At 39.2% G+C, this 26339-nt stretch overlaps 1 protein-coding gene across 4 annotated transcripts in view; it reads left to right on the top strand.

The window, feature by feature from the left end:
• The window catches only part of lin7a (lin-7 homolog A (C. elegans)), an 89145-nt gene extending 63550 nt beyond the window's left edge, over positions 1–25595 (top strand). For 3 of the 4 annotated variants that reach the window (XM_072551610.1, XM_072551607.1, XM_072551608.1), the window contains one exon: positions 130–9582. The gene's annotated coding sequence lies outside the window, so the exon portion shown is untranslated. Of the gene's footprint in view, positions 1–129; positions 9583–22048 lie in introns of those variants that run through there. The other variant, XM_072551609.1, reaches the window with a different exon arrangement.
• The last annotated feature ends 744 nt before the right edge of the window (positions 25596–26339 follow it).

Below are 26339 nucleotides of genomic sequence, written 5' to 3'. Positions count from 1 at the left end.
TTATTTCAATATATTATTGTTGAAAACTGGAAAATAATATTTAACTTGATAACCAATTCAACCAAATGAAAGTCTTTCTTGAAGAAACAATGCTGCTCTCAGATTTTGTCCTTTTTGTTAAATTCTCAGATTTGTCAAGATCAATCTTCCAGACACCAAGTTCAGAACGAAACCTGGTCTGCTTATGGCTATTTGCCATCTAAGAAGACTGTTACAAATTGCTTTGGGAGATGCAAAATGTTCAGATAGATCATTTGCGATAAATGTAGATAAATCAAATGCAAGATACTGTGTACATCATGTTGTAAATGATCGTGAAGTTTTAGCTAAGCTTATTGTAGCTTAGATCGAAATGGCACAAGGTTTTTTGCAAAGTAATACAACACAAGTATTAAGAGTCATAGTAAGTATTACAATTTTTTTCAATATGATTCTGTTTCATTGCACCCTAATATGCAGAGTTTGGACAGAGAGCTGTACAAGATTTTCAATTCATTCATAATAGTTTGCAATTTTTAACTAGAAGAATATTGCATTGTTATAAAAATAACCTTAAACAAATGGTATTTCTAAAGGAAGCATTAAAGAGATATCATATTTTAAAATTGTTATTCTTTTTCTAATGCACAATATAAGATTTTATTTTTCCAATTACTTATTTTAAATTAAAACCTTGTGCCTAATCATAAAAGCCAAGTTGTAGTTAGCTTTGTGAAAAATGTTTAGATACATAGTCAAATGCTGTTTGACGCAAGAGGAGCATATCATATTGAATGAAGAGATAAAGTGAGACTGGTTACTCAGTCTGCTGTATTGCAATATTGCCAACCTTCTTTCTGCTGATTGAAAGATACGGAATGCAAATGATAGACAGCTCATCAAGAAGGTTCCTTGCCCTTGTCATTTATATCACTGTATCCAATTTCATTTGAATCCTTACCTTATTTCCTTCTAGCTCGTCTCACTTCGGCTGAAGTACAGTGGCTGTGTTGTGAAGGCTGAATTGCAGCAAAATAAAAGGTCTATAAGATAGGGACATCACCACTGGTGAAACCTTTCATCATTGATAGACCAGTATTATGTACTTGGTGGTTATAGTGGAGACGCTGATAAAAATATCATCCATATGCTCAGAAGTATCTATCAGTGGTTCTTAAAGTAAGACAAATGTGTTTGCACTGAATACTTAGAAGTAGTGATGAAGAAATGTACTAATCCATTTGCTGTCTTCCATAAAATGACAGCTGAAGAGTTTAACTGATCTTGCATTCCTCCACTTCATTGTTTTATTTTCATTTTTCTACTTGAGTTACTAATTGAGAACTAACTAGATAGTCATGTCAAGAAATTATATTTCTGTTCAACTTGACATCAATGAATGCTTCACAGTAATGTGCACCTGACAGCTGCACTGCTGTTTTTTTTTATGACACCATTTTATTTGATAATTCCATAACTATTTTTAAATTGAGAGAGAATGGGTGAGAAGGGAGGGAGAGGAGATAGAGGGGGAGGGAGGGGAGAGAGACAGACAAAGGGATGGCGAGGGTGAGAAGTGGTAGAGATTCAAGGGAAGAGAGGGAGAGGCAGACGAGAAGAGAGTGGGCCAGGAGGTAGAGGTGAGAAGGCAGGGAGGGTGGGGGGCAGTCAGGTGAGGAGAAAGAAAGTGAGGAAAGGTGTGATCAGGGGCAAGGAACAAGAGAGTGAAGGCAAGGTGCCAGAGAGAGGACAAGAGGAGGGGGAGAGAGGGAGGGGGTGTGGGAGGCGACAGATAGAAAAGGCAAGGAGACTCTGGGTGAAGAAACAAGGGAGAAAGAAGGCAGGTTGGTGAGAGTTCAAAGCAAGAGTGTTACGTGGGAATGAGATGGTGAGGAGATGGGGTCAGGAGTTAGACTGACCTCAATAGTCTTCCTCAAGATCTTCTCCCTTCTCCTGCCCTCTCCTCTATCTCCATATACCCATTCCCAGCGCCCTTTCACTTGCCCATGCCCATGTTTCACCCCCCCCCCCCCCCCCACCACCACCTTCAACTCACCCCCCTTCCTCCCTCATGGCCTCTCTGCTTCAATCCACTGCCAACACAAACGAGTTTCTGTGATCACTGCTTTCATGCGTATTACGTTAGCATATTATTCCTTCTACTGTAAGGGCTTTTGACTAAAAGCGCATGCACAGGTTGGGAAGAGAAGGATAATGGACATGTGTCAAGGTGTCAGCAAACATGGACTGTGCAAATGCTTTTAAAAATATGGTTTTGCAGAGTCTAGAAAAATGCACCTGCATCAGCTATCTACTTTGCTCTTTTACTTTGTGATTTTATATATTATTTTGAATGCAACTATAAATAGAAATTGTTCTGTTTGATGTTATAAAAAGGTTTTTGTCCCAATCATTTTGATTGGCTTTTCCTTTACTAAAGCATGCTTAATTGGAAATTCATATGTTAGGCTTGAAGGAATAACCAGTCGTTCATTGTTTGTGGAAAAGGTTATTGTCTTACTATGGTTGCATGTGATTTGTGAAATGGTTTAATGCAAACTTACTCTTAAATATCTCAATTTGAGGTTAAATTTTATAGTGTTTTTAGTATGTTGATTTCAGGTTATGATAAAACTTTGGACTGTTATTACAAATAATGTTTTTATTTTCTGAAAACTGTTAGATTGTCTTGTAGCCCTGCTTGTATACTCCCATCTGTTTCCCTGCATTTCTATTAGGGTAAGCTTCCTACCTCTTTACTTAACCTTTGTGTCAGGAATTTCATTGCACTAAATACATATTTCATATACATGCCAATAATACATAAATAGCAATGGATTTAATTTTTTATTCGGCTTAAAATTCCATGAGTAATGCTGATTCATCAAATCGTCAAAGCTAATAGAACAGCTGAATGCCCTGCTGAGTTGCCAGAGCTAGGTTTAAATAGTGTAGAATTGTGCAACACCTTCAGACCAATTTCTGGAGCAGATTTCCACAAAAATCTGCTACATGTCAATGAGACGTGTCTCTCCAGTGTTCAGGGATCTCATTTTAAACATTTTATGAAACTCTGCTGCATTCATATTGTATGAAGCAGTGATAAACCAGTAATATTGTACTGACAAAATTGTGCACCTATAAAATGAGCAAAAATAGCCCACTGTGCTCAGCATCGCAATTCTGAGAACTGCCACTTAATATCTGTCTCTCGGCTAGTGCAAGACCTTTGAATGAGATTCTCAAAATTCCAGGATTGTTTATGCTGGAGAAGGAAAAACTCATTGGAGCTATTTAATTATTCACATGTCTTAAATAAACAATAACTGATTCATGATGCAACCATGATTACCACGCATTCAGGAGCTTAGGGTCATGGGCTCAAGCTTAGAAGAACGACAGTGTCCTAGGAAATCAAATTTGACTACTTTCTATGGTGCTTGGTGAAAGGATGAAACCAACTACTCAGAGACGCAGAGGTAAATTTGATGAAGAATCGAACAGGTAGATGGGGGTTTAGGTGATTGGTGATGATAGAAAATGGACTGCAATTTTTTTAACTGCCCTTAATATATACTTCCAATAATCCCATTCAGCTGAGAATAAGGTATTAATTTTCAAACCAAAGGTAACCATTAACAAGCTGCTGTTCAGAATGATACATGAATGCATTGACACCAATTTATTCCCATATATTTTACATTTGGATGCATACCTGTTCAACCAGTCTCTGAATTTCTATCCAATTGATTGCACGACCAGTTACCAGTGGTGTTGCATGCATTAATCTCCATGCATATCGTGCCATGAATAATTTACCGGCAGGTAAATTGTAGTGTTTGAAATATGGAGTAATTAAAACTACATGTGAATAGAGAATTAGAAATCTGAGGTTACCCGACACCATTCAGAATAGGACTCTGTTTAGATTTGAACAATTACAATGGAGAAAATGGTTATGGGAAGGAAAATATGGATTTTTTAAAAAAGCTGTTAATGGAGAAATTCTAATGTAGCTGCGTGATAGGGTTGCCAATTCCTGCTCCTGTTCAAATGAAGTTTGATTGTGTGCCATTACTTACAGTTTCCAATTATTTCACACTTTAAAGTGTTGTCCCCTGTATTTGAGCGCCTTTCCATAGAGTGTAACTCAATAAGAGTTAAGCTGTCAAGCAGGGATTAAAAAAAAGGAAAAATAAATACACAAAATCGAGGCTTCAAATCTTAGGATATGACCAGAGTCAAGTAGCTACCTTAATTTGAACCTGTTTGTGACACCTTCAGGCAAAATTCATGGATTTCTGATAAGTACTGCCTGTCCAAAGACAGAATTACTTTTTAATTTGTTTTTGTGTTCAGTGATTCTTCTGCCATAGTTCCTGTGCTAATTTAAATACTTGGATTATCAAATATTTGACTCTTTGTTACTTTTAGGATTTTTTGTGAATTTATTTGGTAGAACATAAGAGCGAGGATCAGGAGCAGGCAATTTTGGCCCTTCAGCATTCACCACCCTTTAATACCATACTGGCTGATCTCATCTTGGCCTCAACTCCATCTTCCTGCCTGCTCCCCATAACCTTTTAACCCATTACAAATTAAAAATCTGTCTGTCTATCTCCATCTTAAATGTATTCAGTCTCCCAGTGTCCACCCCATCTGTGGTAATGAATTTTAATGAAAATTTGAGAGAATTAATTCCTCCTCATTTCTGTTTTACAACTTTTGCCCTTTTGCCTAAAACTGTGACCTCGCTTTCTCTCGATTGCCTCGTAATGGGAAATAGTTGACTTCATGAAAACATTTCCGACCTCAGTAGCTTTGGAGATGTAAGATTGTACTTTTGTTGGTGGCAGTAGAAGATGTTATGCATTGCCTCTTGGAAGGAGGTTGGGATCTATACATTATGGTCCTGCTTATGTTCAGGCTGAGTGAGTTCCAGCCATTGGATTGGAAAAGACAGCTATGGTGCAAAACTGACTGGAACTCTCAGAATCTCTAAGTGTAGAAAGAGGCCATTCGGCCCATAGAATCTGCACTGACTCTCCGAAGAGCAAGTTAGCCCTGCACTATCCCTGTAATTCTGCATTTAGCACAGCTGACCATCTAGCCTGCACACTTATAAATACTACAGGTAATTTAGCATGGCCAATCCATCTCACTGCACACCTTTGGACTGTGGGAGGAGAAGGGAGCACCTGGCAGAAACCCACGCAGACACAAAGAATGTGCAAATACCAACAGGTAGTCACCCAAGGTTGTAATCAAACCCAGGCCCCTGGCGCAGTGTGGCAGCAGTGCTAACCACTGAGCCACCAAGTCACCCAACTTTACTTCATTGAGTGCGGCCAGGACACATTAAAACATTCAGCAACGCACTATTTGGTGCCCTGCCACTGCAGGCATGCGAATCCATATGATGGATTAAAGCAAGAGAGGGGCATTTATTAGATTCCCTACAGTGCAGAAACAGGCCCTTCGGCCCAACCAGTCCACACCGACCCTCCGAAGAGTTACCCACCCAGACCCAAATCCCTCTGACTAATGCACCTAGCACCATGGGCAATTTAGCATGGCCAATTCACCTAACCTGAACATCTTTGGATTGTGGGAGGAAACCAGAGCACCTGGAGGAAACCCATGCAGACACGGGGAGAATGTGCACACTCCACACACAGTCGCCCGAGGCTGGAATCGAGCCTGGGACCACGGTGCTGTGAGGCAGCAGTGCTAACCACTGAGCCACCGTGCCACCTACCAAACCTCAGAACAACCTAAAAACATTTACAACCAATTAAATATTTTTTGAAACATGGTCACAGTTGTAATTTGTAAATCAAGAAATTGCAATCAAAATGATGCTCAGTTGTCTGCCCTTTTTATCAATGTCTAATTACACCCCAATTTCCTTTCAATATTAGTATATACCAAATTGTAAATTTGGATATGAACTAATATAAATCACTAAAATATTTGTACACTTACCCACTAAATGAGAGAAGAAAATTTCTGGAATGTTAGCACTGTGCCAAGACCCTGGGTTTGATTCTAGCCTTGGGAGACTACCTGTTGGAGTTTGCACATTTTCAGTATCTGCTTGAGTTTCTGCCAGGTGCTCCGTTCTCCCCTCACAGTCCAAAGGTGTGCAGGTTGGGGAACTGGCCATGCTAATTCAATCAGGTTCACTTTCTAATCAACAGCAGGATAATGACATTCATTGAAATTCCATCAGCCTCTAATATGTTCTCCCATTGAAAGTCTAAGAAAAGACATGATAGGCCATAAATAAATAAGATGTTATAAGTGTGATAGATTTCAGGTATATGTTTGTTGATGGTAAAAAGCCACTTAGGACTGCGAAAATATCTATTCAATTTATGAAAGAATTATTGTAGCTTTGCCGATCTGGTCTTAGTGATCATAAATGAAAACAATTCAAAATACCATAACATGTTTATAGTTGCAAACTTTGCATTCATGGGATTAACTGTCCAAGTCAATTCACACTGACAGTCATATGACTGAAAGTAAATTGCTGCCAAACTTGTTCGGCCAACATAAGTTCAAATTACTAATGATGGACCCTACAGTGCAAATCAATAAATAAATGTCAAAAGACAATTTCACAGAAAGGCCTGCATTCTGGTGGATACAGAGAAATGAAATATTCATATTGGTGCGGTGGATTGAGGCATAGAGATATATTACATCTGGTGGTAGCTCAGTGGTGATACCAGATCAATAAATTAGGAATTTCTATTCAGCAGTACATACTGATGTATCTTGAGCTACAAACCAACACTTATGAAGAGTAATTGATTCTATTGTGGAAATGTTCAGATTCTTTGGTATTGCTCCTCTAAATCTGCTCCATAGTTTTGATATTAATTACAGCCTCAATAGATTCAACATAACTGTGGCAGCACGTTATATTCTTCATATTGGTAGCTAAGGGAACCGTCCATAAATATGTAAACTGTAAAATTTTGGCATTACATTAATGTTTCAGATTTTATGAAATAATAGGTCCATAGCAATGTCTTGCTGAATAGAATGTATAAATGCTATACTTACTTGAATCTTAGCTGAATTATTTCAAAGTGGATATAAACTGACTTGTGTTTCAAGATAATGTTGGCATTGGAATAATATCATACAACTTGTAAACATGTGCGCACAACCAGTCTTTTCTGTTTTTAATCATATAAAATCAGCCTTGCTTATCCCATCGAATCATCTTGCAATTTCTCAACTCCCTTAACGAGGCAATTTTGTGAATAAGATTAATTCATAACTTGTGGGAGAAAAAGTGTTCTTGTTCATTATCAGCATTTACTGCCTGTCCCTCTTTGGTCTGAGAATTTGATCGCAACTGAATTGTTTGCAACGTTACTTGAGTAAGCAGTTAAGAATAATTCACTCTTGTAGTACTAGAGTCACATAATAATCATAGACTTCCTTCTTTAGAATACTGTGGTGAGCGTGTTGAGTTTTTGATAGCAGTTAGGCAGCTTTATGGTCATTTCCACTGATAATAGATATGTTGGAAATGAATTCAAATTCTCAAATTACAGTGTCAAGAAACTAGAAAGGGTGGCCAGCCTGTTGAGACATTTGAATTGAGTAATAGTTCCATTTAAAAGTTTCATCACCAGGACTTAACTAGTGGAAGAAGATATTTATGTAATGTATACAGCCTGGCAGGTTTCATTGTGCAGGTTGGTAGTAACAGGAGACTCCCTCCATATTGCCCAGATCTCTTTCCCCACATGGTTAGTCCCTTCACCACCTTCCCATGATAGAACCTCTCCAGCCATCTTCATAAAAGCAACGTCTTCAACATTTATTCAAATTCAGATCCAATACCACACACCACTGTTCCAAAGTGCTGAAGAGCTGTTTGACTTTAAAACAAAACGAAGAACTATTTTATTTTGTGTGGATGCTGGAAAACAGAAACAGCTCTGGCAACATTTGTAGAGAGAAACTGCACAGGTGTTGTCAAACCTTTGAGTTTCTCCAGTTTCTGTTTTTGTTGTAACTACTGGACTTTGGCTGAGGAACAAAAGTCTCACCTCCTGACAATTAAGTCAATTGGGCATTAAATGGCTGCATTATAACCAGTGGTCCCTGTGGCTGGCCTCCCTGCACACTGTCATCAACTCTTTAGCTGAGAGGGATTGGTAGTTGGGAATCTAGCACTTTGTATAATTCAACACATTGCAGTAAAGTAGCCACTCTGTTACTGTACCTATAACATTTCTGCTAATATTTGCATTAAGATGTTTTCTGCAGTTCTTGTTTTAGAGATTGTGCTAGCAGTTTTAAGTGTTGCATCGCTTCAAATACTGTATACTAACTCAAGTCTTAACTCAAGGAATTGCATTTACAGAGAAATGTTTGATAGTATCAATTTGTCACAAAATAATTAGCAGCTAATGAATCACTTTCACCCCAATTATTTTTGTGATGTTGATAAATGAGATAGTAAACTTGCATTGAGCAATATGCCACAGCTAAGTAAATATCTAACTAGTTACTCCATTGTTGATATTGGCTAAAGAAGGAATATTTGTCAAGGACAATGCCACTTTGCAAACTATACCCAGAATAGTTAAATGATCAGATGAATTGGTCAAACATTTGAAAGTCTGCATGTCTATTAGTGACTGATTTTTCTGATTCAATTATTTATTTGAATCATACATTGGAGTTTAAACCCCACAGCTTTCTGGTTCAGGGACAAGAGCTGCTGGTTGTGTAAACCTACATTGAAAGCAGAGCAGTTATTAGAAAACATCATAGGAGTTTTTTTTAAAGAGGGAGTAATGTATTCAGTTTATGCAACATTCCTATTCACTATTTCCAAAACTTGGACATTTGGGTATGAAGTTTCTGCTCACAATGCACTTGGCAATATATAACCGAATGTGCTAGTTTTGTTGATATAAAATAATGCTCACAGTTGACATTTCCGTTATCCTCACTCGTTAAAAATGCATGGTTCAGTATAAGTAAAATAGCTATTAAAATGTGAATCTGGTACAGATTTTTAAGTGCTATATTCCTGAATTTGTGTGACAGCCTGTTTTGCATTTGTTCAACAGGTTCTCAATATCAATATGTGCTATTCTCATTAAAGATTGTTACTCTTTCCTTCCCCCCTTCACAAGGTGCAATTTTCATTAAATTATTTTTCATTCTAATTTGGACATTGTATATAGTAGTCAGTTGTTCCATCCACACGCTGAAGAAAATATCGCTTTAAGCAACATTAACCAGTGTTTGACTAGCAAGTATACTTTTTTGGGGGCTGAAAAGTTAACCTGACCAAATAAGACATTCCATGGAATTGCAAGTATGATCATGACTGACCCATTCTTTTTAAACTTCCATGATGCCAGCACGTGCTATTTTAGTTTTCCTTGTTTTCTGATATTTGAATTAATAACTATTACATCTGTCTGTATGATCGAAGAAGGACATCTGTTGAGCTGTTGGGTAATGCACAGGTTCATCCAATATAAATTACTGAGGACCAGCCTTGCTGCTTTTGTGACATAACTATATTTAGCTCATGAATAAATATCATTTCAAAATGCCCTCCTGTGTCTCTTGTGTTGCAGATTTCTGTCAAGGTTCAGATTTCAACCCAGATAATTTATTTGCAAAGTGGAGTACAAAATACATTGATTTTACAATTAATTCTGAATCGTCAAGCTCATTGTGACAAGAAGCTGAGTGAAATGTTATTTCTGCATGGAGAAATATAAGAATTAATACACGGGTAATGTCTTGAAGGTTATGAGAGTATATTTGGAAGTGTAATTAACCTCACTTTTTTCCTACCTGGTTTTTGTGAGGCAATTGTGCAAATCAATAAAACCTGATTTAATCATGCTTTTATTATAATCAGGTGTGATACAACAATAAACCACAGAGAAAATAAATAAGACCTCTGTTTTTCAGACACAGACCAGTTATTGTATATCTGGTTGCTATGGAGACATTTACATGGAATCACAATAATCTCTGCTAAGATAATTACCCAAGTGAATTCCTATCTTAACCTGGGGTCTTATCAAAAATACGTTTTGATTGTTTTGAAATAAGTGCTGTGTTGGTGGACTAATGACTCTTGTATCAGTATAGATCCTGTCGACATTTGAGTGTATTTAGTGCAGATGAAACAGTGAAATGAGAGCTGTCATAACCACAGAACAAAGACTGAAGTCGGACTGGATGGCAGTTTGCAATTAAATTAATTATAGATTTGATCTCAACCTTTAAACCATTGATTTGTTTTCAGTTATTTCATCTTATTGAATTTTGGTATTGAATTAAATTTAATTAGCACAAGTTAACCACATGATGGATTTCAATTACAAAAACAGAAATTGATGGAAAAACACAGCAAGTCTGACAGCATCTATGGAGAGAAAGTAGAATTGATATTTCGGGTCCAGTGAACCTTCTAAGAACTCAAGGTTGCAGTTCTCTTGTTTTTGCTAGATTTCAGCACTGTTTTGATTAAATTTGTTTATCCAAATGATCAAAACTAGAATGTAATGAAGATTTTTAAAATAGCCACTTCCACTGTATGATATATTTCAACATCTTATTCTGAGTCTATATTTCAATTTAATGCGGTTGTGGTGACTAAAATTATTGACACAGGTATCTTGTTGGTTACTGCATGTGATCTGATACTGCTTAGTACTTGTGGCATACTATCTCTGCCTCTAAACTAGAAGGTCTGAGTTCAAGTGTCCCTTCCTTTGAAGGTGTGTCATGACATACTTGAACAGGTTGATTAAAAATATGTAACATTTACTACTCCTGGAACTTACAACTGAAATAAGACCATTGCATTAATGGAAAATTATCCTTTCCCACTTGCTTGGCCCTGAGCTGCAACTCAGTTGATTGTGATTAGGGATTGATACTGTCTGACAATATCAAATTATATACACATCCGAATAACAATCTATTTGGTCTCAACAACTGTCCCAGTGATTAGATCAGGAAATTAATTTTTTTTGTAATTGTTTGTGTGCTGTGGATATCTTTGTAATTGCTTGTACCTGTGGTATAACATTGACATTTCCATTGCAACCACTGGTTCAATGGGAGTCTTGTTGAACAGTAGTAGAGAGAGAGAAAGATCAGACTCAAGTCCCACTTTAGAATGTAATGGCATGGAGGTATTTCATAATACATCCAAATTGGTTGATTGTTGAAGCTTTGCTTGAGGCCCACTGAAAATGTTACCTAGTTGGGTGACAAAATGTCTGGAAATGAACCTTCCAGCTCAGCAAGCAAACCTATATCCAGAACCTCAACCGGCGCTACAAATCTTCTCAAAACTCACTTAATGGCTGTCTTTGTATTTGGGTAACGCTGAAAATATGTTGCTGGAAAAGCGCAGCAGGTTAGGCAGCATCCAAGGAACAAGAGAATCGACGTTTCGGGCATAAGCCCTTCTTCAGGAATGAGGAAAGTGTGTCCAGCAGGCAAAGATAAAAGGTAGGGAGGAGGGACTTGGGGGAGGGGCGTTGGAAATGCGATAGGTGGAAGGAGGTCAAGGTGAGGGTGATAGGCCGGAGTGGGGTGGGGGCGGAGAGGTCAGGAAGAAGATTGCAGGTTAGGAAGGGCGGTGTGAGTTCGAGGTATTTGAGACAAGGTGGGGGGAGGGGAAATGAGGAAACTGGAGAAATCTGAGTTCATCCCTTGTGGTTGGAGGGTTCCCAGGCGGAAGATGAGGTGCTCTTCCTTCAACCGTTGTATTGCCATGGTTTGGCGATGGAGGCGTCCAAGGACCTGCATGTCCTTGGTGGAGTGGGAGGGGAAGTTGAAGTGTTGGGCTATGGGGTGGTTGGGTTGGTTGGTCGGGTGTCCCAGAGGTGTTCTCTGAAACGTTCCGCAAGTAGGCGGCCTGTCTCCCCAATATAGAGGAGGCCACATCGGGTGCAGCGGATGTAATAGGTGATGTGTGTGGAGGTGCAGGTGAATTAATGGCAGATATGGAAGTGTCCCTTGGGGCCTTGGAGGGAAGTAAGGGGGGGAGGTGTGGGCGCAAGTTTTGCATTTCTTGCGGTTGCAGGGGAAGGTGCCAGGAGTGGAGGTTGGGTTGATGGGGGGTGTGGACCTGACGGAGTCACGGAGGGAGTGGTCTTTTCGGAACGCAATAGGGGAGGGGAGGGAAATATGTCCCTGGTGGTGGGGTCCGTTTGGAGGTGGCGGAAATGACGGCGGATGATACGCTGGACATGGAGGTTGGTGGGGTGGTAGGTGAGGACCAGTGGGGTTCTGTCCTGGTGGTAGTTGGAGGGGCGGGGCTGAAGGGCGGAGGAGCGGGAAGTGGAAGAGATAAGATTTGTTTAAATTCACAATCTGAACTATTTTGAGTCACTTGCTCTTTAAGTATGAGGAAAGAAAATGGGAGGGCATTGTCGACTACATCTGGGTGGAAATTGCAGTCCTTGAAGAAGGAGGCATCTGGGTGGTACGGTTTTGGAACCCACTTTCTCCTCTTTTTGTATTTGGGTAACCTAATGCTCCAATGCAGTATAGCTGGTAGAAACTGCAGATAACTTGCAGGATGTCCTCTCGAAGCTCTGGACCCAGGCCTTAGCCTTGGGCTGCACCACCAGGACATGGGCTTGCACTGGGTAATGTTAAAACCAATACATTCTATAAAACCTGTGAAAATATAATTGTATCTGGATTGTGCCTTGTAGCTAATCAGAACTAATAAACTTTAGATTTAGAGGCTCTCTCAAACTCAGTCAATAGCTGTAATTGATTTATGTCTAACTTAAAATGTAACCCAAAATCTTACAATAGGAACACAAACTTTCTCATCCTAACATGCCTAAGTAGGCTCATGTACCATTAGACTTCAGCAATTTGCAGGACGGATTGCTGGACTGCTCTGAAAGTCTCTGTGCCACTGTAAGCAATGACTTTCACAGTCCTAAATCAGTCTAAATTTCCATTGCAGCACTGAGATATTGGATGGCTTTTGTGTTGTGACAGAAATTTGAGACCTTGAGCCATACCATCATGGGTGACTCCACATGTGGTATCATGGAATTGACCATCACATCATTGGTCAAATGAATAGGCGCCATTTCCTATGTGAAGTCATGCCAAGTTGACAACAGTTTGCACTATCCAAGTCATTGTCTACATCCTCTGCAGCAGAACCCATCTCTGATCTTGTCCTCTTGGAGCCCGACACATGAATAGTCCATTATGGTGGCCTGGTTGGCTGCTGAGTTGTGCCTGGTGGCTCACCACATGCAGGTCTTTATCCTCAAAAAACAAACTCTTGACTTCATCATTATTTCAAATTATTATTCAATTTTCAACCTCCCTTTCCTTAACTATGTTGTCTCTTCCCAAATTCATGCTCATCTTTCCTTGAACTCATGCATGAATTCTCCAGTCGTGTTTGTCCTGAGCATAATATCAAAATAACTCATTAGCAAAGTCACAATACATCCTGTGTGATTGTGGCAAAGGTGAACTTACCGTGTGTCTGACTTTAGCCTTTAACGTGGTTAATCAAGCCATCTTTCTCCAATGCCTCACCACTGTCAGCCATTTTGGGAAGTTGCACTTCCCTGATCCCATCCTTAAAAATCCGTTTTTGACCAAAAATATAATCTGCACTGGTTTCTCCTCCTGCTCCCACACTAAAGTATCTCTCCTTGGTGCATTTTCCCAGCCCACATGTTGCACCCAATGGCATAATCTAGATAAGCACAGGATCAAATCTTTGTGGAGTTGGAAAGGCACTGTGGACATTAAGTGATGGGCAGGATCCAGATGTAAAAAATCCCATCCACGTGTGGAGCACATCAATTTTTTTTTGCAAATAATGGGAAGAGGACAGGACATGAAACATACAATGAAAGTTCAAAATTAACAGGTTATTTGAAATCTATGCCAAGTTCAAACAAATCCCAATTTGGCTGTTGCTAAGGCTTTTCCTGTCATGTGAGAGTCCTAAGTTGATGGAGTAGACTGAAATGCTATTCAAAGGCAGATAAGATTTGTTTAAATTCACAATCTGAACTATTTTGAGTCACTTGCTCTTTAAGTATGAGGAAAGAAAATGGGAACTGACAAGAAGATTGAAGCTTTTGTTGAGCAATTCCCCTGCACATTGAACCCTCAGGTAGTATCTATTCAAATTGGCAAATTCCAAGAATTCTGCTGCTCAGTAAATAATTACGTAGAAAAAGTTAACTCCAGAGTAAGCATTAGGCATTTTGATTATATCTCATCAGGGCTTGAGTATATATGAAAATAGAAACATTTTGTTGAAGATATTTGTCTTGCACTTATCAGGACATTCTCAAGAATTCTACTATAAAGGGAAAAGACATTTTTGTATTGAATGAATTAATGCAAGTTTATTGGTTGGGAAGTTTACTTTGATAGAGGTGTTGCCATGTAGAATCAGCAGCTATTTGATGACTGACGGTGAACTGCCAACTTTTGTTTAAATTTAAACCATGAAGATTGATTGTGATTGATCAAAGCATTGCCCTAAGTTATGACCTAGAGAACAGTTGTCACTCATTTTGTTGAATTGAAAAGGTGGACACTGTGTACATGTTATTTCTGTCTGCAAAGGACAGAGGTCTGTGTATTAACGTATGTAGACTCTAGTTCATGCATATTTAGTTTCTGGTATGTACAAGTGCCTTAAATCCATTCTTTTTTTTCCACACTGATTATTTTATCAGTGCTGCCTAATCATGGAATCACATCTAATGTTGACACTGTGTTTAAAGTTTTGCAAATACTGGGTGGTTGGGGGTGATCAGTATTTTTCGTATCTGAACTACCAAAGGAATGTACTATTTGATAGGATTCCCCAATCTTTCGGATGTATGGTTACATAACTAGCATCATACTGGAAGTGACAGCTGCGTTGGTGAGATTGACAACCCGCTCATCTACTGTATTATTAGACATGGGCATGATGACATGAGGTGGGTGAATTGATCTTGCAGAAGGACTGGGGGGATGCACCCAATTTGAGAATGTGAAATTCATCCTCTAGTACTTAGTCAGCTTAAATCAGAGGAATGAGGGGCTTTGTTGTTGGGACAGTTGCCTGTTTCATTTCATATTTCACACATGTAAAGCATTCACATGAGAAAACAGTGGGCCAAAGGCTGGCAGTGTGATCATTCTTTGCAATGACAAATATTCTTTATGCAGTTTCACACTCTGAAGAGAACAGATGGTAATGGTGGGTGAGGGATGTTTATTTAAGTGCATACACTGCTGAACTGGAAATGTTCTATTCTCTTTGGTCATTGTTCCACTTCAACAATGTAAATTATCAACCAAAAAAAATCACTTTTTTGCTGGCAACATTTATATTCCTTATCTTATTTCCTGCTTGGATTCATACACATTCCCAGACATTTCAAATGTGGCAAAGAATCTCTCTTGCTGAACAAGTTCTAATCTAACAGTCAACTAAATTATGAAACTGTTTTATTGTTAGCCTTCCTCTGAAGATAAGCAGGACATCTGAAACCCAGAGTGAAATTGTTACTGGTGCTTTGCTGTTACATATCAGGATAAGTGCTGCTAGTATGGGAAAGTAAAAAATAGGAGTAGGAAAAGCCATTCAGCCAATCAAGCTTGTTTTGCCATTCAGTTAGATTTTTCCTGATCTTCTACCTTAATACTGTTTTCCACTCTATCTCCATAGCACTTGATATCTTCAGAATCAGGATAAAGATATGTTTCTGATCCACTGACCAGATGCTTCTGCACTTCAGTGCTGCATCTCAGGCTGCAACAGCAACTGTTATTGCAATGCTGCAATAAGGATACTGTGCTCTCAGGGATACATGCCCAGCACATGGACTGGACCAGCCTGCATCTCTGATCACTATCACAGCACTCACTCACTTTGAGCATACGTGGATGCTCACGGTATCCCTGCCTTGCCTTCACTTCTTGCAAATTTCCTCTCCAGCCAGCGAGACCAAGCTCATATGACTTCTGCCTTACCTTGTCATTTTGTGGAGATGAAAAGGAGGGAAGCTTGTTTTAGTTGTCAACAGGTCTCAGTCAAGTCAAGGGGTTGGCCATCGGTCAGGAGTCCTACACAGTAATTTAACGATAGCCTCCAGTACCTGTCCAGGACTTTTAGCAGTCAGTCAACCCATTGGGACAGGCAGAATCAGGATCTAGTCCACATAAAGGGTGACAAGGTAAATGCCTGGCAACCTACCACTTATCAGATCTTTTTGTGAGCTGTACTCAAGGAATGAGAGAGACACAGTTATTATGAGCAATTAAAATTTGTGGCATATAGCTGTTACCTTTTGTTGAGCTTGAGAGGTGTCCTGACTGAGTAGGAAGCACCCAGAGGGCATGTGGGTTACTGATGTCAGAGGTTGGAATGGGTGACAGCGAGTGAAGGAAGATGTTGCATACAAAAATGAGAAGGGTAGAGCATGAGACTTGGTGGGGTAGGTACAGTGGCAGAGATAGAGTGAGTCTGAGGTATCAGAGAGAAGATGGTAGCACTTTGCTGGCAAATTGGAGAAGGTCTTTTTCTGCATTACTATGTATTCCTGCAGATGGCTGAGAGTGCTTAGGTTAAAGTGGCAGCCTTGGACCAGGCTGGCATGGTCTAGTGTCCAGGCCTCCACTGGTGGTCCTGGGGCAAGAACAGGACCTGACTCTGCAGGTTCAACACCTTGCAAGCAGCACCTCCAGGTCCCTGTCTGCAAAGCAGGATCCCAATTTCCCCATGTCTATCATGTCCAGGGCATCTCTGGACTGGTAGTGCTTGTCTAAGTGCAGGAAAGGCTTTTAAGGATGGCATAATCGCAAGAAATGTCAGTGAGTTCCAAGATATTCAATGAGTGGTGAGCTCTATTTGGAATGATACATGGTAGAGTGAGAAGTCAATCAGACAAGAGGAACATCATAAAGGTATGGTCTGTTGTTAACGAGGTGAGTTTGGTATAATACAGCAAGAAAACTTGCTCGGTCTCCGCATGGCAGAAATGACCCAGAAAACTCAATCTAACTGAGACTTAGCTAAAAAAAACTGTAAGATTCAGTCCATTGTTTTACTAAGAAGGGTTTTTCAAGTGTAATTATTAAAGAAGTACTTTAAGATCCTATGATGTCCTACCTTTTTAAAAAAAAGTCATAATTTCTGAGATCCAATTTACTTATGAAGTTGCGATTAACAGCAGAAATCAATAATTTTGAAAAATATTTTTAAAGCTTAATAATTGCTGCATGATAAAGTTTAAGCTTTTTGCCAGGGTGGGTCACACAGACACTGTACAGCTACATGTTCAGTAATATGCAACTTTTGCTTCACTTGTTTACTGTCCGGGTTGAAAAATAAATAATACAGTATCTTCCAATAGTTCAGGCTGAATATGATGAGAATCTAGTGCCACCTGCAGGTGAAAAGGTTACATTGTTTTGAATAGCACTCATTTCTGATTCAAAGTTAAAGCACCAGGTTATAGTCCAACAGGTTCATTTGGAAGCACGAGCTTTCGAAGTGCTGCACCTTCATCAGGTGGTTATCCATCCCAGCCTTTGTACACCCCAGTCCAACACTGGCACCTCCAATTCATTTCTGTTTCAGTCTCACTCCACAGCCTAAATATGTATCTGGATTAGTGGTGCTGGAAGAGCATAGCAGTTCAGGCAGCATCCGAAGTAACTTCGAAATCGACATTTCGGGCAAAAGCCCTTCATCCTGATGAAGGGCTTTTGCCCGAAACGTCGATTTCGAAGCTACTTGGATGCTGCCTGAACTGCTGTGCTCTTCCAGCACCACTAATCCAGAATCTGGTTTCCAGCATCTGCAGTCATTGTTTTTACCAGCCTAAGGCTACAACTTCAGTATGTACTCTCTTGCTGAAGATACTGTCTTCTCATTTGGACAAAGTTCCATCCTTTAACTTCAAGACATTAAACTTGAGGCTCAAATATCTGCCCCTTTGGTGACATAAGTAATTTCATGGTACTATTTACCTTATCCAATTCCCTGTCTGATAATTAATCAGGAACACTGAAACTGATGATTAAGATATTCATAGCTGTTTGGGAAATCTTCCTCTGTTGAAATTGGCTGCCATGCTTCATATTAGGGTACTCAGTAGACCATAAATCCACCTAATGTACCGTAAGATGCTTTGGCATATCTTGAAAGCATGAAAAGTTGTGCAAAGTTTGTTCTTTGTTGGTGGGCTCACTTGAATTGGACATATTCAATTGTGGAATGATTTTTTTTAAAAATTGTAATACCATGTTCAAGTTTAGTCTGGATTGCACAAGATCTACTAGGATAGCATTTTGCTTATCAAGGCTGAACACAACAAAGACATAATTAAGACTTTCAGGTGTCAGGAGTGGAGTTTGGAGAAGGAGGATGAAACTCCCACCTGCACAGGTTCTTCACATGAAGGATGTAGGTGTGGGAAATTGGAGGGAATCCAGACAAGCAGTGATGAGGAAATTCAAACAGGAAGGAGAGAGAACTTCAGACAAAGAGGCAAAGAGGAAGAGCTTCAGATTGGCTGAGGAAGGATTTACAGACTAGTAATACACACAAAAGTATTGATAGGTAAATAAATGCAAACATAAGGCATACAAAAAAAGCATACCACAATCATAAAAGAATTTGTGCCAATAAATAGATGGTTAAATGTTTTAACTATGCAGATTAGTTTCAATCTTTTGTTTCACAGGTGAACTTATTATGCATTATTTGTGAACTTTTTCAAACTCGGCATCACATTTGACTCCACACAGATCCTCCATGTCTTTTCCATTACCAAGACCTTTTACTTTCAGCTTTGTATCATCCTCCATCTTCAACCTCCACTCATGACAGCTTGAAAGCCTTAATTATGTCTTTGTTGTGTTCAGCCTTGATAAGCAAAATGCTATCCTAGTAGACCTTGTGCAATCAGACTAAACTTCAGTTCATCCAAAACTCTACTGCCCATGCCATTACTTGTATCATGTCATTCGATGAACTCACTCCACTCTAACAGTGTAACCTATGATAGTCCTCTAGTTGCCTGAGATCTTGCTCTTTTCTGATTCTGTCTTGTTTTCATCGTTCCATCATTTGCAACCTTGCCTTCAACTGCTGATGTTCTGAAATTCTCTGCTTCTCTAGATCACTCTCTCCTTTAAGCCATTCCCTAAAACCTATTGCATTTAATCAAGATTTTGGCCTCCTCTCCCAATACTACTTCTTGTAGCTTGCCATCATATTTTGTCAGATAATATTCCTGTGAGCCACTGTTAGATGTTTTACTTTTCTGATGGACCTGTACCAAGGCACTACTCAGCTTAAGATAACACCCAGAATGCAAAAAATGCGTGTGGATTTGGATCATTTTCTGGAAGACTTTTTTCTGTCTTTTTTTAAAAAATCATTCATGAGATATGGACATCACTGGCTAGGCAAGCATTTATTGCACATCCCTGGAGAAGATGGTGGCGAGCTGCTTTCTTGAACTGCTGTAGTATTTAGGGTAAAGGAATCCTATTGAACACTGCCAGCCAAATTAAGTTTGTGACTACAAAAAAAGACCAGAGTCTAGGAATCTTGTGGTGAGCAATGCACAGGGAATACCCACCGTGCTGTTAAGAAGCAAGTTCCAGGATTTGACCCAGTGACAGTGAAGGAATGATTCTATACTTCCAAGTTAGGATGGGTGTGACTTGATGGGAACTTGCATTGGGTAGTGTTCTCATGCATTTGCTACCTTCTCTGTCTGGGTGGTAAAGGTCAGAAGTTTAGAAAGTGCCACTGAGGGAAACTTAAGGAGTTACCACAGTGTGTCTTATAGATGGTATGCATTGCTGTCACTGTTAATCAGTTGCAGAAGGAGTGAATGTTGAATTTGGTGGATGAAGTGTCAGTCAAGTGGGTTGCTTTGTCCTGGATGGTGTCAAGCATCTTGAATATTGCTGGAGTTTCAGCCATTCTGGCAAGTGGAGAGTATTCCACCATACCCCTGACTTGTGCCTTGAGGATGGTAGAAAGACATAGGGGAGACTGGAAGTGAGTTACTCACTTTTCTTTTGATCTTTTCTTGTAGTCACAGAATTAATTTGGTGGTAGAGTTTAATTTCTGGCTAATAGTAACTCCCAAGTTGTTGGTAGTGCAAGAATCAGCATTGCCATTGAACACCAAGGAGCAATGTTAGATGCTTTCTTATTATCAATTGTCATTACCTGAATATAGAGCCTTGGGAGAAGACAAAAATTAGAGACAATGATTGCTTAAGTTCATTATCATTTTACAACAACCTTTCCTTACCACCAGTATAGTATTTATCTTTTTAATATACTGACAATTACTTGGTCTATCACATTTTTCCAATTTATTGAATTAATTAAATAAAATAACAAAGTAAACTGCATAACAATGAACAGTACATTAACCATAATCTGGTAGCACAGCATCTTGTGATGACTTTTTTTCTGTTATCTATGATTACTTGATAAGTTGTCACAACCTTTTCTGATATCTGGCATTTTATGTAACATTTCTGTGACACCCCACAATGGGAACTTAGTTACCCACATAGGTATTCAAAGAGTGCAGTGAGCGTAGATTTTGATGCCTAATGAAACACCGCCAAGGAGAAAGAGAAGTCAGTTAAGGGAAATGTACAAAGTGCCAGCTGCACAAGGTAGACATGAAAGAACACCAGCAAATGATGATGGTGTGACAAAACACCAAGACAATAACCAGCACATTGTTTGCAGACATGTTGTCAATGAATAGCCAAGGACAGTAACCACAACTCCAGAAAGTTATATTAAAACAAGATGAGAAAAAGTTGTCATACCACCAAAATGATAGATGAATTCTTAAACTTCATTTTTCTATCTTTATCACTATCCAACTCCTTTTACTAATACTCAGTGTGTTGTAAAGACTTCTTCTTTAACTTTTTAAATTGTAGACTAAAATGAGGAAATCACTTTTAAAAACAAGGATGGCTGGAGGATTTTTGCAAACCAGTAATCTGACTGACGTTCATTGCAAGCATCATTTATACAGCTGCTTGTGAACTAGTAATTGAGAGCAGTTTATAGACAAGCTGGTGTCAAGGGGTTGTGGAGGAATAGAGGTTTGGTTGTTAACAAGAAGTTGATTGGTTTATGGACTAGTGACCAGTTATTGATGACAAAGGCCTCCTGCCTGCCAGCATTCATGTGATTAGTTCTCAGGTAACTGAACACTTAGAGCTATGAACAAGAGGCTATGCTTGTTAATTTGATTAATGCAGTCTATGTAAATTTTAAAATCACCCATGATTGTTTTCATATTTTTCTTACAAGCCCCAAGTATTTCCTGGTTTATACTGTGCCCCACTGCAGAGCTACTGTTTGGGAACTTATAAATTACTCCCACCAGAGATTACTTTCGTTGCTATTTCTTACTTCTACCCAGACTGATTCTATGCCTTGATCTCCAGAGCCTATATAATTTCTCACTACAGCACTGATCTAATCCTTTACAAACAAAGCTACACCGCTTTGTTTTCCTTGCTGTCTATCCTTCCAAAACACGGAGTACCTTTCAATATTTAATTCCAAAACCTGGTTTCCTGTAACAATGTCTTAATAATCACTACCAAATCATACCCATTTATTTCTATTTGCACTGTTAATTCATTAGTTTTATTCCAAATGCTTCACGCATTCAGTTACAAACTTTAAGTTTATTCATATTTTTCTCCTTTTGTACAACTCCTTGCTGCAATATTGAAGTCCAGATCATGCATGACCTAATGAAATTGAACTTGGTTAAGTGGCTGAATGGCTTACTCTGTTCCTAGAAATGTAGTCTCAATGCCATCACTGAACTCACATTGGCAGCATCTTGTTGTATTCTTGAGTTGCAATAAGGAAAATTACTGTGGAAGTTCATGATTATGATGGTATTGTTTTACGTTCAAACTCTATTTGCCTCTGCCATGATAATACCCACAATGAAATAATGTTTTGATTTCCTGTTCGCAGAACTGACATTCTCGCCTGTACTAAGCAGAAAACTTGACCAGAAAAGAAAACAAAGAAAGCCAAAACAAATTTAACTTAATTAAGTCAACAATCCTGAAGCTATTTTTAGGTGATGTTAACAATTCTATTCTTACAAACCTTAGGAAACTTCTCTTTTCTTTTTTTATAACCATGGTGTGGAAAATATGACCACAAATGCCTCAGGCTGCCATTAATAACACAAGCTGGAGAATTAAATTCCTTTCTGAACATTGTATCTTCTTTATGAACATGCATTTTCAAGAATCTGTGACAAATCCAGTCAGAATACTCAGCTTCAACAAATACTGGCACAATTTCAATCATGATTCAAGCAAAATACTTGCTAAAAGATATAAAATATGCATTTTGCATCTTCATTCTCACAGGTTCTTTCACTATTTACTAGTTAGTTACTATTCAAACATGTTAGGCCTATCTTGTTTCGTTGCCTCACTTTCAGAATGGCTTTGCTCTTGAAGCATAATAAATATGCAAGAATGTGTGACTAATATAGCATGCAATCTTGCTGATTTTGAAAGTATTTTCTGAGCTAAGTTAAAGTACCCCTTACACTGGACAGCTGTAAAATTTGTGAGGCGCTGTAAACAGTGCGAACATGAAGAGTTTGTTTTTGTTCGAAAATCTGTCTATTGTTTTCAATAGGAGTATTAGATTTTTTTATATTGTTTACTTCTCAGTATAATAACCACTACTAAAAGCAGTGAGGGCTGTGTTTTTAATTTAATGGGGAAGTTTTCAGTCTTTAGAGTTTAGGTGTTAATCATGGTCTTGGCAAAGAACAAACACAAAGGTTTGATGGGAAAGACTTCACACAAAAATACAGGCTGTCAGATTTTCTTCCAATGAATAAAATAGGTGGGAAACTGCTGAGGGGGGTGGAGGGTAGTAGAGTTATGTTCCAGCTATGTGTCCATCACTTTCCCCAAATCCATGGATTTTAGAGCAATGGTGAGAAAATAAACCATGGGATTACTTTTGGATTAAGAGTAGAGAGCAGCACAAAATGATTTCTGCCTTGGTGGAAAGCATAGATAATCATAGTTTACCTTGCTCCGTCTGGTGAAAGCTGTGATATTTCACTTGTGGCGCTGCAAACATATTGACTTTTTGATGGACACCTACCGTGATTGTGTGGGCAGAAAGTAGGAAGCATGAAGAAATTGTGCGTTGTTAAAGTACTTGGTGTTGGCCATTTGCTATATCTAAAAGGCAACATGCTCAACACTAAATCGAGCTATGTGCCATCAAAACATAATTATACCTGTCAGTTCAGAAATATGAATACTTATAAAACTTCACTGCTATAGAGAGAGTCATACCGCAAAGAAAGAGGCCCTTTGGCAAGTATGTCAACTGGCAAGCGCCAAACTACGTTAATCCCATTAAACCTACTATGCCCTGCTATTTTAAGTACTCATCCAGATGTATCTTAAAAGTTGTGAGTATGCTTGCCTCCACCATCCTCTCAGGTAGCACATTCAGTATTTTTACCACCCTCTAGGTGAGAAAAGTTTCCTCATATCTCCTCTAAATCACTTGCTCCTCACCTTAAACTTACACCCTCATGTCTTAGGCATGTCTGTCATTGGGAAGAGATTCTCATTATCTACTCTGTCTATGCTTCATAATGTTGTATGCCTTAATTATATTTCCCCCTCAGCCTCCTGTGCTCCAATGAAACGAATTTAGCCTATCGAGTCTCTCCTCACAACTGAGTTATTCCATCCCAGGCAACATCCTGGTGAATCTTCTCTGCACTGACTCCAGTGTAATTATGTCATTCCAAGACTGTGGTAACCAGATTTGCACACAATATTCCACCTGTGGCCTAACCAATTTTATAAAGTAGTTACAAGACTTTGTTTCTCCTATACTCTACACTCTGGCTAATGAAGGCAAGCATCCCGTATGCCGCCTTCACCACCCTGTCGGCCTGTGCTAACATCTTCAGAAGCCCACAGACTTGTATACCAAGGTCATTTTGTTCCTCAACAATCCCTAGAGACCTACCCTTCACTGGGTATGTCCTTCCCTTATTAGACTTCCTAAAATGCATCATCTCACATTTATGGGGATTAAAGTCTGCCATTGCCCTGCCTAATTTACCAGTTGACTGCAGCCTGAGACCATTCTCTTCATTATCAATACCATCAATTTTTGTGTCATCTGCAAATGTACCAGTTACATTTTCTACATTCACATCCAAGTTGTTAATGTATCTAACAAACAGCAAGGGACCCGCACTGAACCCTATAGTAAGTTGCTGGTCACAGGCTTCCAATTACAAAACAACCCTCCAACATCACCCTTTACTTCCTATTTTTAAGCCAATTTTAGATCCAGTTTGCCAACTTGCTTTGAATCGCATAGACTCTTACTTTTTGGGCCAGCCTTCCATATGAGGCCTTGTCAAAGGCCTTACTGAAGTCCATGAAAACCACATCAACTGCATTACCCTCATCAATATATCAATTCACCTTTTCAAAAAGCTCAATTAAATAAGTAAGAGAGGATCTTCCCCTCACAAATCCATGCTGACTATCTCTGATCAATCATGACCTTTCCGAGTACAGTTGGTTCTGATATAATGCGATAGTTCTGTGCGATCTCGTATTACATGAAAATCGCACAATAGCCACACCATTTCAAATACTGGGGCTAGAATCATGTTATAGCCAATACAGGTAAGGAAGGTTTGCATTCCACAAATAACAGTCTAAAAATCTTCAATCACGTTAAAGCCAATTCGCATTGAAGAAACATGTATTATAGCAGAACTGACTGTATCGATGAATCCTGCCCATCAGATTTATTTCCAATTATTTCCCAACAATTAATGTCAGACTAAATAGTATGTAATTACCTGGCCTACCCCTGCTGCCTTTCTTGAACAAAGATACCACATTAGGTATCCTCCAAAAAATCTGGAACTTCACCTGTGGCCAATGGATATCTGGGGCCATGGCCCCAGCAATCTCCTCCCTTGCCTTCCAAAGCAGCCTGGCAATCAGATCCTGGGGATTTATGCACTTGTATGTCTGCTGAAACATCTAACACACGGCTTCCACATTGTCTTTCCAGCTCAATAAAGTTTTTGTTTTTGTTTTGGTTTTGATTACCCCGAGTAATCCTCCTGATGTCCTCTGGCGGGAGGCTGGGGCACTGTATGTCTCCATCTCAGATGGTGGAGGCAGTGCAGGACGCGTGCAGCATGACCATCTCCAGCTCAGATGTGGCGGACAATGGAAGTGGTGGCGCCAGTGGTGGCAGGAAAGGAGCACATTGTCAGGACCTTGGGGAAGATGTCAAACGTTGAGGAGCAGAGAGGGTGAAATCTATGGAAAGGATGAAACTGTTTCATCCTCAGTAACATCAATTAATAATAATTTATTCAAAAGTTTACCAATTGTACAATTTATTCAGTAATTTATTCTGTAATCCAAGATGGCACCAAAATGTGACAATATTGTACACATTTCACTGTACCTAGGCATAAGTGACAATATTAAATATATCTCAATCTGAATGAATATAAATCTACAGTTTTTTTACCTCAATGTGTTGTAGAACCTCGCCATCGCAACTGAAGTTCCTGGCTACAATGTCTGTCTCCTCTGTGAATACAAATGTGAAGCAATCATTTAAGACCTCAAGCACGTGCACTGGCTCCATGCATAGGTTTCCCCTTTGGTCGCTAATAGATCCTGCACTTACACTGGTAATCCTCTTACTCTTAATATACTTATAAAAAGTCTTGGGTTTTTCCTTGATCCATTTACCAAAGATATTTCGTGACCCCCCTTTGCCTTCCGAATTTCCTTTTTATGTAACCTACATTTTCTAGACTTTTGAAAGGCCTCCCTTGCAGTTAATGCATTATACGTGACATATGCTTTTCCTCCTTTATCTTTATCAAATTCTTGATGTCCATGATTCCCTGGATTTGTTGCCCTTATCCTTCACTGTTAGAGGAACATGCTGGCCCTGAATTCTCACTATACTATTTTTAAAATACTCCCATTTTCCAAATGCAGACTTACCTGTAAATAGCCGCTCTTGGTCTGTGTTTGTCAGATCCTGATAAATGATATTGAAATCAGCCTTCAATTTAGACAGGACTTCTGCACTATTCTTAACCAATTCCACATTGATTTTGAAACTTATGATCACTAGCCCTAAAGTGCACGCCCACTGAAACCTCAAACCACTCGACCGGCTTCATTTCTTAGAATTAGGTCTCAGTGCCCCA

The sequence above is a fragment of the Chiloscyllium punctatum genome, chromosome 32 (assembly GCF_047496795.1).
Source record: "Chiloscyllium punctatum isolate Juve2018m chromosome 32, sChiPun1.3, whole genome shotgun sequence".
NCBI classification, from domain to species: domain Eukaryota; kingdom Metazoa; phylum Chordata; class Chondrichthyes; order Orectolobiformes; family Hemiscylliidae; genus Chiloscyllium; species Chiloscyllium punctatum.
The sequence above is the reverse complement of the archived record's forward strand: the minus strand, read 5'-3'. Positions and strand labels throughout refer to the sequence as shown.